The following is a 15,346-nucleotide window of genomic DNA, read 5'->3' as shown; positions in this document are numbered from 1 at the left end:
AAGTCTTATTTAAAAAGAAGTTAAACTAATACGGCCAGCTAGACTGACCTAGGTCTGCATGGCACCACTCAGTAGTTTCCATGCAACACCCCCATTCCCAAAAGGGTGAGCTATTTTGTTCCTTCCAGATCCTGACCCAGTTTGGACCCAGAAATGGTAAAAACACCTGGAGTCTCCTGCCTCCTGGCGTACCCTAGCCGCTGCTACCCCGGACGCTGGAGAAATGACTGTACATCTTGGCTGAACAACCAAATTACACATAGCAAACCTGGTCCGAGTCTGCACACTGTACCCAGACTCAGCAGGGTGCAAAAGCCCCAAGAGCAAATTCCCTCCTCACCTGGGAGCGAGGCAGTCCCTCCAGGGGCAGGGCGAGATGTGCACACAGGATGTGCTGAGGGATCTCTGGGGGTGGAAACAGACAGGTGTGAATCAAATTCTGCTCATAGCAAAAGCAGAAAGTAAATCAAGCTGGCTATGTCACCTTGCAAAGAAAACAACTYCACGGGGTCCTGTAAGCCAGCTACCCTCCCCTGCAGATCACGGCTTTTTTTCCCCTCTGACACAACTCATAGGTCAGGCCGTCCCTATTTTGATCCATATAAGGGCTTTTCACTTGTTCCCAGRAGAGATTAAATCTGAGTAGGCATCGGAGTAACTGAGGTTTATTTGAGAGAGAAGCTACTTGCTTTAAATCAGTTTAGAGCTGGTGAAAGGCACTGACGTAATGGCTCTGGGTAACAAAGTCTCTTTCAGACCCTGACCAGACACCCTTCTGCCTCTCACGCTTAAAGGGCCTCTTCTTCCCGAGCTGGAGGAGACCACTTCCTTCTCCGCTCAGGCCACCGGTGAGTCACTCGCCCGGTGTCGGTTTTGCCATGCGAACACCAAGAAGAACTACAGCTGAGATTAGATGCTTTAAACACACGTCCACTGCGGAAAAAATAAGTGACATGTCCAGACAGTCTGAACTCTACCTCCACCTCCAGGCCACGCTTCCTTCTGGATGTCTCTGTGCCTTCAAAAAGGTCTCGCTAAAAAGAAAACACGAGGCTCTGCTTTATCACAGGCTGCTTTTAAGCAGCAGCCTCTCACACTTCTCACTTACTGATATCTGAGCCTAGCTCTAATGTTTTACATTTGCTTTCATCTCCATCCTGGAGAAGAAATAAGCAAGTATAAAATACTAGTGATACTAGGGAAAGGTTCAGTTCCTGCAACAATCACTGCCTGCCTCCTCCAGGTTTCCTGGTCTGCTAGGTTCTCGACTATGCAAGGGTGAGAGGCACAAACCAGGGTTACCTCCAATTCAATCTATCTGCATGCTCACTCTCTCTTTCCTAAAACTTAAYTATCCTTTAAAAAACGTGGCTGAGATGAACCAACCAGTTAAAATCATGAAACAGAAGGAGAAGAGACACAGCCAGCCACACACATTTCTTTAAGATGCCAGGCTAAAACCCATTAACCCAACAGCCACTCTCTTGCTCCGTAGAACGGGGACAGGCAGGGTCACAGCTTTGCTCTCCCTGGCCGCAGCGGAAGAAGAGGAGCGACGGGAAGAACTGCAGCAGCTGTTTCAGATCCGGACAAAAGCACTAGACATGCAGAAAGCTTGCTCAGGACCTGCCTTCACTGAGGCTGGATATTCCTTTCATACTTGCCATGAAAAGAATTCCATGTTAACATTTTTCTAAGCTTTGTAAGCCCGTATCAAGTAACACTAAAGAGGCAGACAGGTGTCCTGACCACAGAGAAGGCAGCAAATGCTTCCAGTTTGGAATTTTTTTTTAATGTTAGTTTTAAAAGAGAAAAACAAATCTCACTGATTTTTCTGAGCATGATACATTTTCTGTCCCGTCTGATGTTGCTTTAAGACTGAAGACTTCAAATAGCTTACAACTAACCTATGCCTCAAGCCTGTTTTAAATGTGACCAGAAATGAATGCATGGTGAATCACTTATACCACACACAGTGGGGGTGGTAAGCAGTAGCCCATGTCTCCTGAACGTTGCATGGACATGAATGTGTTCAGGGAAAGGAGATCCCAGCCCTCTCTGCCTTACAGGCTGACAGCTCAGTGCTAGCAACTTTGTCCTTTCAGGGCTGGAAAGCAGAAGCTGCAGGTCTACAGCGCAACTGCAAGTAGCCAAACAAGAGAAGAACACAACTACCAGCACTTTCTGCAAAATACACAAATAATCTGCATAGACTGCACTTCCGTTCTCTCTCTGCCTGCCTTTGGGAGTTCCTTGGGAGAAGGTGTGTTTTAATTACCAGCCCCAAACAAGGCAATCTAATGTTGACAGCACAGAAATAGAGCTAACTCAAAGTTATAGACTTTGGGGTATGTGCGTCCCAGCTCTTCACTACCTTGCTGACACTACTGCTTCCAGGAACTAAATCAAAACCCCGCTTAYTTCAGAGCAGTTGCAATTTGCATCTAAAGCACTGCCTAAGTCTCAGTTGTAATAAATAGATACAGCTCTACTGAAATYGATTGAAGTATTCTGAATTTGTCTAGTTACAGATCTACAGCCACATAAACATTATATTTCATCCAACCTCCAGCTAAATATCTTCTAATAGAAGACCATTATCTTTGTCAGATTGATTCTGATAACTTGTTTAAAGCACTCTTGAAGACTCATTAGCATCTTTGGGTTGTACTTTAGAATAAGCCCCGTCAGCTATTACACACTTAAAGAAAGAAAGAAAGAAAGAAAGAAAGGGAAAAAAAAAGGCACATTAACAGTTTACAAACAAAGTTGGAGTAGAGATAAAACTGTTCTCAGCTTTCCTTGGCTGTCACTGGCAATAAGTGAGCTCATGTTGACCACACTCCTCCGCAGCACAGAGGTGCTACCAACCCCTTTTATAAACAAGTATCCAAAGGGCTGAATACTCCTGGATATTACTAGGTCCTTACCCCAAGCCAAAGCTCTTTTTGGTTAAGCCAGTTCAGAAAAATGAATCAGTTCCCTTGGGCAAAAGGCCTCTCCGACTGCTGTAACTGAGCTCATGTTCAGACTGTTGTTGCTACTGCTACACAGCTTTGTTGAAGAAGAAGAGTCTTGGGTTTTTTTGTTTTTGTTTTTTTTTTGTTTGTTTGTTTGTTTTTTCAGCTGCCCTGCCCAAATTACACTGCCAAATGTCAACTATGAACGAAGCCTCAGACAGAGGGAGTCTTGCTCAACATTACACAGTAAACTTASAGCAGAACTCGCAAAGGAACCCAGCTCTCGTGGGTCCTAATGCAGCCGCTTCCTCAGCCTTAAAGAAAAATAAATTTGACCCTCTGCTCACCTTTTAATCAGCCTCTTCATGGGCAACCTAAAATATTCAGAGCATACTGCAGTCCTCAGCTGGCACCTCATATGCAAGCATCTGAGGCCCTGCCCCRGAGTTCAGGTGTTGATTAAAAAGAGCCACCTATACTTTGCTGGAAAGAAGCCATTCTGAACAGCTCCGTGACTTGCAAAGCCTTTGAGAACAGCAACCATGACCCAAGCATGAGAACCTTTAGCATCTTGCACACGTTCCCGTTTCAGTCAGATGACATAGCACTGGTGAACGTTTGAGCCATTTCCTCATCTGCTCTTAATTTCAATAAATGAGTGCATTTATTACTTATGCCAGAGAAATACTCTGAACGCTTTGTGTTTGGTTACCTTTCGCTTCAGAGGCAGCTTTGCAAGTCAGCACTTCAAGCAAGAAGGCGGCACTGTCAGGTCTTGTGCTAAGAGTGTAACGAGGGCAATCTCACACCAGCCCATGTTTCACAGCAATCAGGCTGCTCTGCCAGGGGGATGACTGCAACTGACTGGGAACCGTGGCTCCCGACTGCTCTTTCCGGGCTGTCTCGTCACCACGTGTAGAGGCATTGTGGCTTGCACCCACACCATGCTCCCCAGTTGCCCCAGCTTGTACCAACCACGGCTCTCTACACGCTCACATCCACGCACACTAGGAAAGGAGGAAGGGGCAGAWGGCAGTATAGCCACCTTGATAACGTAACAGATGCCACACACCACACAGGACATCAGTGTGTGCATGCRCACGGAGGTGCAGGGCAACGGGGACATTTGTAGCTCCCTAGCTGCATTCTTACTGTGTCTTTTGCTGCGTCAGTGCTGGATGCAGCATTAAAAATCCATGACTCTACTCATCTAATCAATGTGCTATTCCAGCAAAATGAGGAAGAGGATGGTCCCAATTTTACCAGTCAAATGGGAAGGGAGCAAACAAGAAAATATGTATTAGTAGCAACATTTTGTTAAAAATAAACAAACAGTAACACTCTCTCCCCTCCAGCAAACCAAAGACAAAACAAGACTGCAGAGAAAGTCTCCACTATTACTTCATCGGCAGGCAGCACTTAGTAGCTCACGGTTAAAACCAAACTCAAGTAAGCTCATGTGTCAGAGGTAGTGTTGCCCACCAAGATTTATTCCTCTCACACTACTGCATCACAACAACAGCTCATCTAGAAGGGCAAGGCAACAACACTCGCTCAGGACAACAATCGCCCCTTGTCTCCAAACAGAGCTCCACGGCTTGACAACAGATGGCACGGGAGAGTACATTCTTGATCCTGCTGTCTCCCAGATTTTGCAAACACTGCAGCTCCCTGGCTTTGAAGGCAGTYTGTGGGGATATGCTGGAGAGGTTAACCCTGGTCTGTCCCACTTGCGTGTCCCTGCTGGAGTCAGCAAGGTGATGGTGTTTGGACATATAGCCTCCTGATTGCTCCCAGCAAGGTTTCCTGAGATAGAGCCGCAGGAACAGCAGCTCTGGGACAACTATCATTCTGCTTGTGAAACAGAATAGAGAGGCTGGGAAGAACCAGAGCCACATTATAGGGCTGTGTCTTGCCAAACTCACTTTCCTCTTGCACTGCAAATCAATAGTTGAACCATGGGTACCCAAGGGCTCCTAGCTCCCAGACCTTCACCTGAGCCACTGCTGTGCACAGCTTCTCCACTGCAACAGGAGAGTTGGTCCCGACCACAGTGGTAGGCAGATTTGTTCTCTCTCTGAGATCCCCCTCTCCACTACTCAAGTCAGGAGCATCCCAGAGAGACCAAAAAGAAAGTCAGGCACAGCTCAGAGAAGCACCTGGATCTACAAACAACAGATTAAATTCTCAAGCTACAAAACTATGTTTTAGCAAAAGTGCAATTGAACTGCATGTACTTGTTACATTTCTAAATATACTCTGGTTGTCAAGACAACAAAGAGACTGATGGATCTCTAAAGTGTACTGTATCTATTTAATTGTCAGCATTTCAAACTGACTCGAGGAGGGAAAAAAATGCTGCGTGATAAGTCTAATCGTCATGGTTACCACTGGCTAACCCCATTATAAAAATATATATATTCTAGCTAAATGTGCCAAGCCATGTGAGGAGCAGATGGGAGACATTCTCATTACTGCAACAGTCTCCACTGGAAAACTAAACTTGAGGAAGGATGCGAGAGACTTTACAGAGATCTCAGACACAACAGACATTGTGGGCTGCATCTTCCCAGTCATTTGGCAGGAGTCAGGCAGGCTTCCTCCTCTGTGCTTATTCGTCCCATGCRTGCCGGGCCAACTCAAGAGGCTCCCAGTTCCGGGCCAAAAATTATACTGAAGCCCTCTAACTTTTTAGTGTTCTTGTTTAAGGATCTCACCTCTTCACCTGTAATGGGAGTTGTTGCTCCTTAAAAGCCTCTGACAAAATTGCACATGCAACCTCCTTGAATTTGTATTCCTGTCCTTTCCCACTTGTTCCCCTCCCTTCAGGCAGTTATTTCACAGCCCAAAGGCACTGCTCTGGCAGAAGGTTGCTACAGCCTGGCCTTTCTGCTCTAAAACTATTAAAATCTAAAACTAAGGCTACATCCAGCTGAGAAGAAGATAAAGGAGCAGAAAGAAACAAGCAGTGTCCACTRGGAAAGCCATCACATTCGAGGAAAGCACAAGGCTGGGGAGGACCAGCCTCCAGAAAYCACAGGCTACTGTGCATCAGACACTGTGGCCTCCCCCTAGCAACAGCTTCCACCATCCCTGCATGAACTTAAAAATACAAATACCAGTAGCTAAGTGCTTCAAATGGCTGGCACCAAAGAAAGAAAGGAAGAGGTATCCAAGGTAACACCTGCAACCCCAGCAGCTGGTGCTGGATCCTGGCTACCTATTCCATTTACCAAAAGGACAAGGATCTGACAGGGGTTGGGGTGGGACACATCACAGCCCTGATCTTCTGCAGCACCCAGTTTAACAAGCACTATCTAGAAGCATGAAGAGTATCACCATGTACATGAGGTACCTACTGAAAGGGATGTTTTTCCAGACAAAACCTCAAGCATTGACTTTTTACATCGGAAGACGTCCACAACAACATTTGAGATGTTTTCTTGTGTGTAAAATGATTGTATAATTCAGGTTTTCCATCTCTGAACAAAACTTATCCAACTATGCTCTGTTCTTCACTTGTCTTTCATCAAACAAAAWTTTAACTGTCAAGAAAAGGCACAGATTTCATCTGGATATGAGAAGCAATGGAAAACAACCAATGTTCACCTGATCAGCTTTAGTATCAATGAATGATCAGGTTTCCARTTAGTCTGAAGCTTCCCCAATGCTTTTAATAAAAATCATCTCTAAGTCCAACCATCTTTAAAAATCTCCCTTAAATGCTTCACACTTTCACACAGAATAAAAGCTCTCTACATCCACTATCAGTAGCTTTTGCAGAAGCCATAAGACATCACCTAAAATCATCTCCAGGAAAGTCACAAAAGAAAGTTTGATTTGCTTGCAATACATGGTTCATGAAAAGCACCACTTACCAGGCCTCTCAAGCAACATTTTTGAGTTTCTGAAATTTTCACTGGAGCTTGCAACCGCTGATTTTTTTTTCCCCAAAAAATAAAGACATTTCTGAATTCCAAATATGACATTTTCTGTGACATAATATGAACTTTCATGTCTACCAGAACAGTCACTGTGCAGTTCACCATTAATACACTGCTTCACAGAGCATTCTGTGCATGGAGATAGGCAGTAAACAGCAAAACACAAGTAACATAGAAGTCTCATTTACTGAGTTTGTGTGAGAATTATTTCAAATACTGCTAAAGTTATGAGTCAAAAAAAAAGGGGGGGGGAGAGAGAGATACAGATACAAAGAAGACTATGTCCCAATTAGAGTCAGAGAGACATAAATATAGCTGTTCAGTTGTTTTTTACAACTATTTGGATAYTCCCAAACTGAAGCAAGCATCATTGTTGCATGTCTAGGTACCTAAATGCTTTTGAAATTAAGTATTTCCCATAAAGAACTTCAAAGAAATTAYAGCTCTTCTGAAAGCTGCATCCAGAGCTTAAGCTAAGCTGAAATCTTAAACCACCAGGCACTTAAAATCACACTCCAAACTGCACATTTCAACGTCATACGGATGCAGGATCTAACTTTAGTTTTCCTGTTACTGAAAGTGCTCGCCTAAGGTGGCGGCCTCTTAGAGCTACCGCTTTGGGACAACTAGTMTGTTCTGTTCTAACAAAGTATGAGCTCTCGGGAGCAAACTCCCCAAAAGGACTCCTTTGTTTTGGCACAAATAGTCTCATTTGGTTGAGATAAAAGGATGCTCCCTTGCATCAYTTTCATTTGATTTTTTTTAGAGGAAGAAATAGTTAATTCTGCTAAATGAGTGTTCTGTTGCCATGACTTCACTGCAGACAAACATAAAGCCATCAAGCTCCCTTTCTTAAGGCGTTGTTGTTTTTAAACAGGTATTTGATTGTCTTGCTCCTTTTCCCCACATCCATGTTTCCAGCAATACCCCACAGACAGACACACTATGGTTTCTCAGTAAACTAGACAGGTATTCCTGTACATATTTTTGTCCTCACAATCCATCCTTGACAGATATGTCCATAAGCCATCTGCAACTCCAGTGTCCAGAACAGCATTTCCTGCAACAGCAGGCAGCAAACCTTTCTAAAGGTAACCCTGAGTTCCTGAGATTAGTCCCTGAAAGGCAGAATTCCCACATACTGACCAAAGATTCAAGGATCACTCCATCCTGCTCACTGGCAAACCAGACTGTTTCTCAGGATTTTGTCCCAGACTAAAACAAAAGGCCTCAAAGTTCCTTCCACYGCCTCAGTTTCTCAGGCTAGTGAAAAGGGTTGTGAATACTTGCGTCTGCCTCTACAGGGTGTTGCGACATTGGCTGAGTTAATATTCATGAAGTACACTGATGATTAAGAGTATTACAGACTGTACTGAAGTAGAGCTTCTTTTATATTTCTTTTTTTTTTTTTGTTAATGTTTGCACTGAATAGACAGACTAAGTAGAAACAGCATTTGTAGCCTGCAGCCATTATCCTAGTAAATGGCTTATTACAGCATGCAGCCTACCAGCTCACCTTCATCCTGTCTCACTTAAAGGCATGTAGGTGGAAGTRCTGTTCATTCCCAAGAACTTTTCTGTCTGTCTGATGGAGACTCTTGATAGCTGGGCTCACAAGTAAGGATTAGGATATAAATACTTCAATATGAAGTTGTTGTTTGGTACCTATTTATGATGATTGAAGAACAATTAATTACTTCCCGTCTAAGACTAATTCCTGTCTCTTCCAAAAAGGCTGAAGAGGGAGGTAAATTTTGTCTCAAGACTTTCAATTTCCTGATGAGTCACAGCAGATCCACTACAATAAACTCAATACTTCAATCAGACTGTTTGTTACCAAGGTATATTCAATACATTACTAAGATGTTGAGTGTGCTATTTCAAGGGCTAACTTCAGGCATTGTATGCATGATGCCTTATCATCTGAAGATGTGCATTCTCCTGGACTAGACAGATGTACTCCCTGCACCACCACCTCAACCCCCCCCCCAAAAATAAAAAACCATAAAGACAAATAAACACTGCAAGAGACAGAAAATGCAGAACTTTGTGCTTGGTGCAACAATTTTCAGAACACACAGCACTTTTATAAGTAGCCCTCTCTCCCACTTCATTATTTCATTCCCTTCCCTTTGGCAATAAAATTACTTATGTGACAACAGCAACTGACAAGAAGAAAACATTCACAGACTGCACAGGTTGCAACAAGTCCAYCGTGTCTTGCTTTCTTCGTTCTAGGGCCAAGAACTATACATTTATTCTTCTGCCCCAGGCAGCAACTCTGCGTCCCTGTACAAATCCTCAGTTGTCCCCCAGTTCCCACGCCACCTACTCACAAGATCCCAGGCTCCTCTAAGAGGCAGGAGACAAGACCTTGCCCAACCTCCTAGCAGCAACACAGCTTATGGGGATGGGCAGGTACCCTCTGTTCCTTTATTTCATAGAATGGTAAGGTTGGAAGGGACCTCTGGAGATCATCTAGTCCAACCCTCAGCATAGCYCACACAAGGATTGAACCCGCAACCTTGGCATTAGCAACACCACGCTCTAACCAACTGAGCTAAACCTAACCCACTTAACAAACAGTTAGACATAATTCACCATGTCAGTTGGGCAACTGATCCCAGTCAGGTCCTTTGAATCTATAACAGGTTGCGCTCTGCAGTAGAGAGAACAGTCAACACTGGTGGAAACTGTCTCRTCTGAGTAAAGGAGGCTGTGAAGAGCAGGATGGTCACACCTCCTTGGACCAGGCACTTCTGTTGGCCTAGTTTCACACAAGTAATGCAGCTAAAAACCCCAAAGAAGCAAAGAGCAACTAAATGAGGCCAGACATGATGAAGCACTGTCTGAAACGTCTCTCTTTGTTGGGCCACTGTGAAAACAGATTCCAAGAGGAAACACAGTCAAGAAAGATCCAAAAAGGATGAAAGCATGCTCACAAAGAGCAGTAGAAAGTAAATCAAGCAAATAAAGCACTACAAAATAAGGCATGAAGATAAGTAAGAGATTTATTACATTATCACTTCTGATTGTTATCCCTTCTCCACAGAGAGAGCAGYCAGTTCAGCAACCAAGATGTATAAAGATTCGAGAGTCCCTGCTTGGCCTTTATCTCACAAGCTTGGGAGAAGAAAGTCATCCTCTCTTGTAGCCTAGCTCCCCATCTCTAAAATGCTGACAGATCCCTAAAAAAAAAAAAAAGTGGCTATGATGATAATGTGTTAAAGACCATAGCCTACAGGTAACAGAGGCTAGGTACAGGAGACAGATATCTACATTTCTTCTTTTAGACTCATTAGTGCAAAATCAGGAAGATCAGTTGCTGTAAGAGCAGTCACTGCACAGACATCACCTCACRACCAAATTTATAACAGTTTTCCCCATGGCATAACTGAATTTCTATGCAAACAGCTGCAATGACAATTTCTGCCAAGTTCACACTAACTGCAAATGATTCCAGTTCAAAAGTTCTCCTAGCAACTTAAACCTGAAAGTGCTTGAGTGACATGCAACCAAAGTCTCACAGTTGTCAGCAGCTCTATGAAGGAGCTACGGATGGGATTAGCCAGCATCAGTTTCCAACAATATCAGAAATGTATGCAAGTCTATGCATTACTCCTGCAAGCAACAGTCAGTCGCTTTGAAGAAAGCACCACATGGCAGTGGAGATCRTGAGCTGATGGCCATGGCTGTACCAACAGAAAATGCTTGTAGAGCTCTCTGCCACAAGGCACAGCATAAGCAGCTTTCTTCAAAAACATTTTTATAAAGAGAAAATACAGGACCACATAAACAAGGATTACAAAATATCTCAACTGTAAATTCTCCTATTTCTCAACAATACTTCTGGTACTGTATGGCTTTGACAGCTTCAACAGACAAGATCCAGGCTAAATTTGTGTTCTTAAAATACATAAGACCAGGATTCTCCCACATCGGGCAGTTAAGTTCCTATGCTTTCCCAAAAAGCCATTTGGAAAGTTTCTAAATGTAGGAGGAGAAAAATAAYCCTGTTTCATTCACACCTGCATCTCCCCCTCCTCCTATTAGTACATAGGGAGGAAGTTGGCTTAGAGCTATGTAACATTTCAATTTGGATATGAATTGTTCCTCTGGTGAGAAAACAAAGCAGAAGCTCATTTAATATAAGCCTTATCTGCAAATATAATGAAAATTAATGCATCTAAGAGAAGCGATGGAAGTAGGGTATGGCAAAAATGGCAGCTCAGGCAAACAAACAATACTTTCTATCCCAGAGGATCCCAAAGTAGTTCACAAGCTCACAGAGGCAGGCATCATTTCAAGAGCCACAGAAGTGTAGTCACCTCTAGATGAGTATTCAACATTACAGTGTGGTGTGGATCATGAAGGCGGGAAGAATATCACCAAATTGAAGCTACATGAGATTTAGGAAGGCAGGATCCTTCTGTGGGAACTAGACCACTCTCCTGTAAAGTGGAAGTTGGTTTAATTTTGATTCATACAATACAAAATGGCATTACATGGTCTGACCATCTGAACACCACACCCATGTAGAACTGTATTTAGAGTTGACTGGCTGTAAAAGGATGGAAGTCAAATTCACATACAGTGGTACTCGCCAGCTTCTAATTCAGAAAGTTAAAGAACATGGCAGAAAGATAGCAGATTAGAGTATCCAAACCTGTCCGGGCATTAAAAATGAATTTATCATCATCCACAGAACTGAAGGATCAGGATTCTGACCCTTCTTCAACTACTACCTTCACATGGGGTTTAGGGTAAATCCCTTTTCCTCTCCTGACCTCAGCTTTTCCCTGTCCAACAGGCACAGTGATATTCAACCACTATTAGGAACAGCATGGAAGAAAGCAAAGTATTACTATCTAATATTGCTAGCGAAAGGCCAGATTGCAGAACGAAGATCTTGCCTAACACTAGCTTTGCTGAAACACTGAAGAACAACTGTTCTCATCTTCTCTCCTTTGTTCCCTCATACCTCCCATCCACCTGCTGTGTCCTTAGGTTATACTGTCACCACTTTAGAAGTGGTTACGGCCTTTTATTACAATGCTGTTCAATATAACCTCAACCCAAACCAAAGTCTTTCACCAGCTCCTGAAATACCAAAGAACAGTAAGTTCAGAAATCCTTTACGGAAGGGGCTTGAGCAAATGATCTGCACATTTCCAGTGATAAATGTTTGCTTCTGCTCTTGGCAGGATCTGGAGACTTGCAAAATATTTACCAGCATATTAGAAACAGATACTTAATCCTAAAAATCATAGAATCACGAAAATACATCAACCAATTCACCTTGACTGAAAGCAATAGTTTTCTGAGCTCTGAGGAAACAACGAATAAAATCATCACCAATTTAGGTGGCAAATCTCTGATAAGCTTTCATGAAAAGAATTTATTTAATCTTTTCTTGCATCTTATTCTATATACAGATGTCATTCTAGAAAAACAAAAGAAAACAAAAGATTTCATGCACAAATACAAATGAATCAGAGAATGGTTTTTGGCCTGACCTACCTAAAAAAAAAAAAAAAAAACCTACCTTCTCTCCTACTGGCTCCGCAATAGAGACCCAAAGCCAGTAAGTTCCTAGCATTTCTGAGAAGCTCGATGTTGGCTAGGTTTGTGCAAGTTTCTTTAGTGCCTTAGGACTACATGATTCGGCGACAATTCAAGGGAAAATTTCCTTAAAAGGAAGATGTGCTGTGATACATTGATTTGGACAACTACCACTAAGCCATTTCCCTGTAGAACTGACCTCTCTTCAACCACGCAGTCATGTTCTYGCCTGTTGAAAACTCACCCTCATCTTGGTTTAAACAGAACAAACTTGTTTCTTTTTATTAAGGAAAAAAAAAAAGTTCAACAAATCAATAAGCAAGAAAGGAAAGTTACAATGAGCTGAACATGATTTACAGGTAAAGCAGATTGCCAGGGGATTCAGGCAAAGATTCATCGCTGATTCATCAAACAAGTCATTGAGATGTCTTAAGAACAAGCTATCAAGACAAGTCTCTCTTCCTCTCCACCTCTTATTATTAGTTACTGTTGGAAGTGACCTTTTCTGCAAATCTCTAGACCATTCTGAAGTGCTGGAGACTTTAGGAAGTGAAAATTAGTTCTTAAAAGGAACTGAACTGCTTCAAAAACATTTTATTAAAGGTTGCATCCTGCTTCTCTCTCTTCTCTTCTCTTGGGTATTCAGGATGAGCTGCCCRCTACGTGAAAACAGCCACCGTGCGATTCTAGCTGAGAATCCCAAACTCCCCAACATTCGCAAATGCCATTGYGGCATCGCAGCTCAGGATGGCAGTGATACTACAGGTGCTTATTAAGTTGTAGAAACTGAGGGAGAGAGAGTTGTCTCAGGCCACCAGCGCAAGACAGTAGCAAAAGCGCAAGGAGAGCCAAGGAGTCCCACCTCCAGCTCTGCCCACATCACAGGGAGCAGCTCGCGACGGCAGCGAGCAGCGCCTGGAGCCAGCGCAGAGATCTTGCCTGACTCCGGGGTCTGCCGAGCCCAGCAAAAGAGTAGGAAGTGCAATTGCTGGCAGGAGCAGGCAGAGTAGCAAAGCTGGCGGAGACCATAAATGAAAGTGTTGTAAAACAGGGAGGTGAGCACAGAGCACAACCTTCACAGCTCCCCCACAGAAAAAAAAAGCACRCCTTGCTAGACTCCGAAATCTTTGAAATACATCCAGGCTTTACTGGACTGATCCAGGAACCTCACTCATATGCACATTTTTTCTCGCATGCAAACACAGGAAGTTTTTATCACACACGCTTTGCACAAGTTCTGTAGGCCCAAATGTACAAGTTTTTTTACAATTGTAAAATTCGGGCTTAAATATGATTGTAAAACCAAATTGGAAAGAGATTCTCAATAAAGGCAAAGACCACGAAGAATCATAGAACAAGTTGAGCTGCAGGGGAGCTTTGGAGCTGCRCCATAGAGAAGTTCCTCAAAACGACCAATTTTCAGAGGGTCATTTTCTTAAAATAGGGCATATTTAAAGATGGCACCAACTGAGCATCCTAAATTGATTAGTCRCTTGAAAACACGGGCTAAGGTCTCTTCACTTAATTTCACTCTGAAGTGGAAAGTTCTTATCAAAGCTATAATATACRCAGTTCCAGGAGAACAACTACGTGGCATTAGACAGGCAGTTGTAACCCTCAGTATTAAATGGCCTTGCTATTTATTGGTATGTGCTGTGCCTTTAAATTTTCCAAAAGTGATGGTCTTTTTTTTGTGAGTGCTGGAATATTCAAGAGCATTTCATATCTATTCTCATATCAAGAAAAGAGCAATTAGATCAATAATGAAACAGGAGTGCTCCCTTTTACTTTCTGTGGTTTGCAAAAAGGTTCATGTTTCTCTGTGAGCCCAGCTCTTGTTTTAGTGATCTGAAAGTGTGCGGTTTGTGCGATACCCAGTTTCTTCTAATATTTGGGTTTCTGTTGTTATCTACCTACAATTTACAGTAAAACATCTTTTATTCTCACGCCTCTCAATCTCAAAATTAGATCAGTTTTCCCAACAACTAGATTTTATTGCTCTGTGTAGACCTTTTACGAATACTGGAATGTTTGCTGACAATGTACTGGTATACTAACACAGCATGAATTCACAGAAGAAGGCAGCAGTGTCACCAAGTCTATCTATGCACGAGTTTGTGTATATAGAAATGCAAACAAAAGCTTTTCTTTTTGGGAAAAAKGATTGATTTTGTGTTTGGAAAAGCACCTAGAATTGCGTTGTGATCTGTGACAGGGGTCCCAAGGTACCACCGCAGTGCATAAAAGTTACTGAGCAATATTTATCTCTTTTAATCCCTGTTTCCACATCACTATTGTTAGTGATGTTATTCATTGTTAGTAGGTCATTATTTTCAAAAGTATGCAAGATATTTAGAATTGTTTTCCCCCCCACTTCTGCTGCAGGGCACAAATCTACTTTCAGCAAAAATTTCTAAAGATCCCCTCTAAACTGGAAGAACGCTGCCTCACAACTCTCCCTGCTCACCTCTGCTAGAGGCAGGTAATCTGACGGCTACAGCACATTTGGTGAATACACCAAATCAAATCATGCCATCTATAGCATTTTAACCTTCTACAAACCAGGTGTGAGCGCAAAGATATTTTCACCAGAAATATTAATTTTCCAGGTAGCTCTTTCTGGTCGTGCGCTCTACTCCAGAATTCACAACAGTGCTGTCTCTATGGCTTTCAGAGAAGAGCATTTTTGCTACATATGCTGAAAGGATGGCAGACAGCAACATCTCTTTCTGCTACAACACGAATTTCTACCCAGCTACAAAAATCTCAAACCAACAGGAACAGAAGCGAAGTAAATCATTGACAGCAAGCTTCCCTCTTTCAGTCCCGTAGCAAGTCATCTGATCAGCTCTAGAGTCTCAGTCTAGAGAGCAGGGTAAG

The 15,346-nt window shown here is 42.9% G+C and overlaps 1 protein-coding gene across 9 annotated transcripts in view; it reads right to left on the bottom strand.

Moving 5' to 3' along the window:
* LPP (LIM domain containing preferred translocation partner in lipoma) overlaps positions 1-15,346 on the bottom strand; it is a 364,090-nt gene that overhangs the window by 251,423 nt on the left and 97,321 nt on the right. For 4 of the 9 annotated variants that reach the window (XM_085325128.1, XM_085325129.1, XM_085325127.1 and 1 more), the window contains one exon: positions 341-405. The exons of the other annotated variants lie outside the window; for them this stretch is intronic. The gene's annotated coding sequence lies outside the window, so the exon portion shown is untranslated. The remainder of the gene's footprint in view (positions 1-340; positions 406-15,346) is intronic. 9 annotated transcript variants of the gene reach the window in all.

Source organism: Rhea americana, unplaced genomic scaffold (assembly GCF_003343005.1).
Source record: "Rhea americana isolate MKP2758 unplaced genomic scaffold, rheAme1 scaffold_96, whole genome shotgun sequence".
Lineage (NCBI taxonomy): Eukaryota > Metazoa > Chordata > Aves > Rheiformes > Rheidae > Rhea > Rhea americana.
This window is presented reverse-complemented; position numbering and strand designations above follow the sequence as displayed.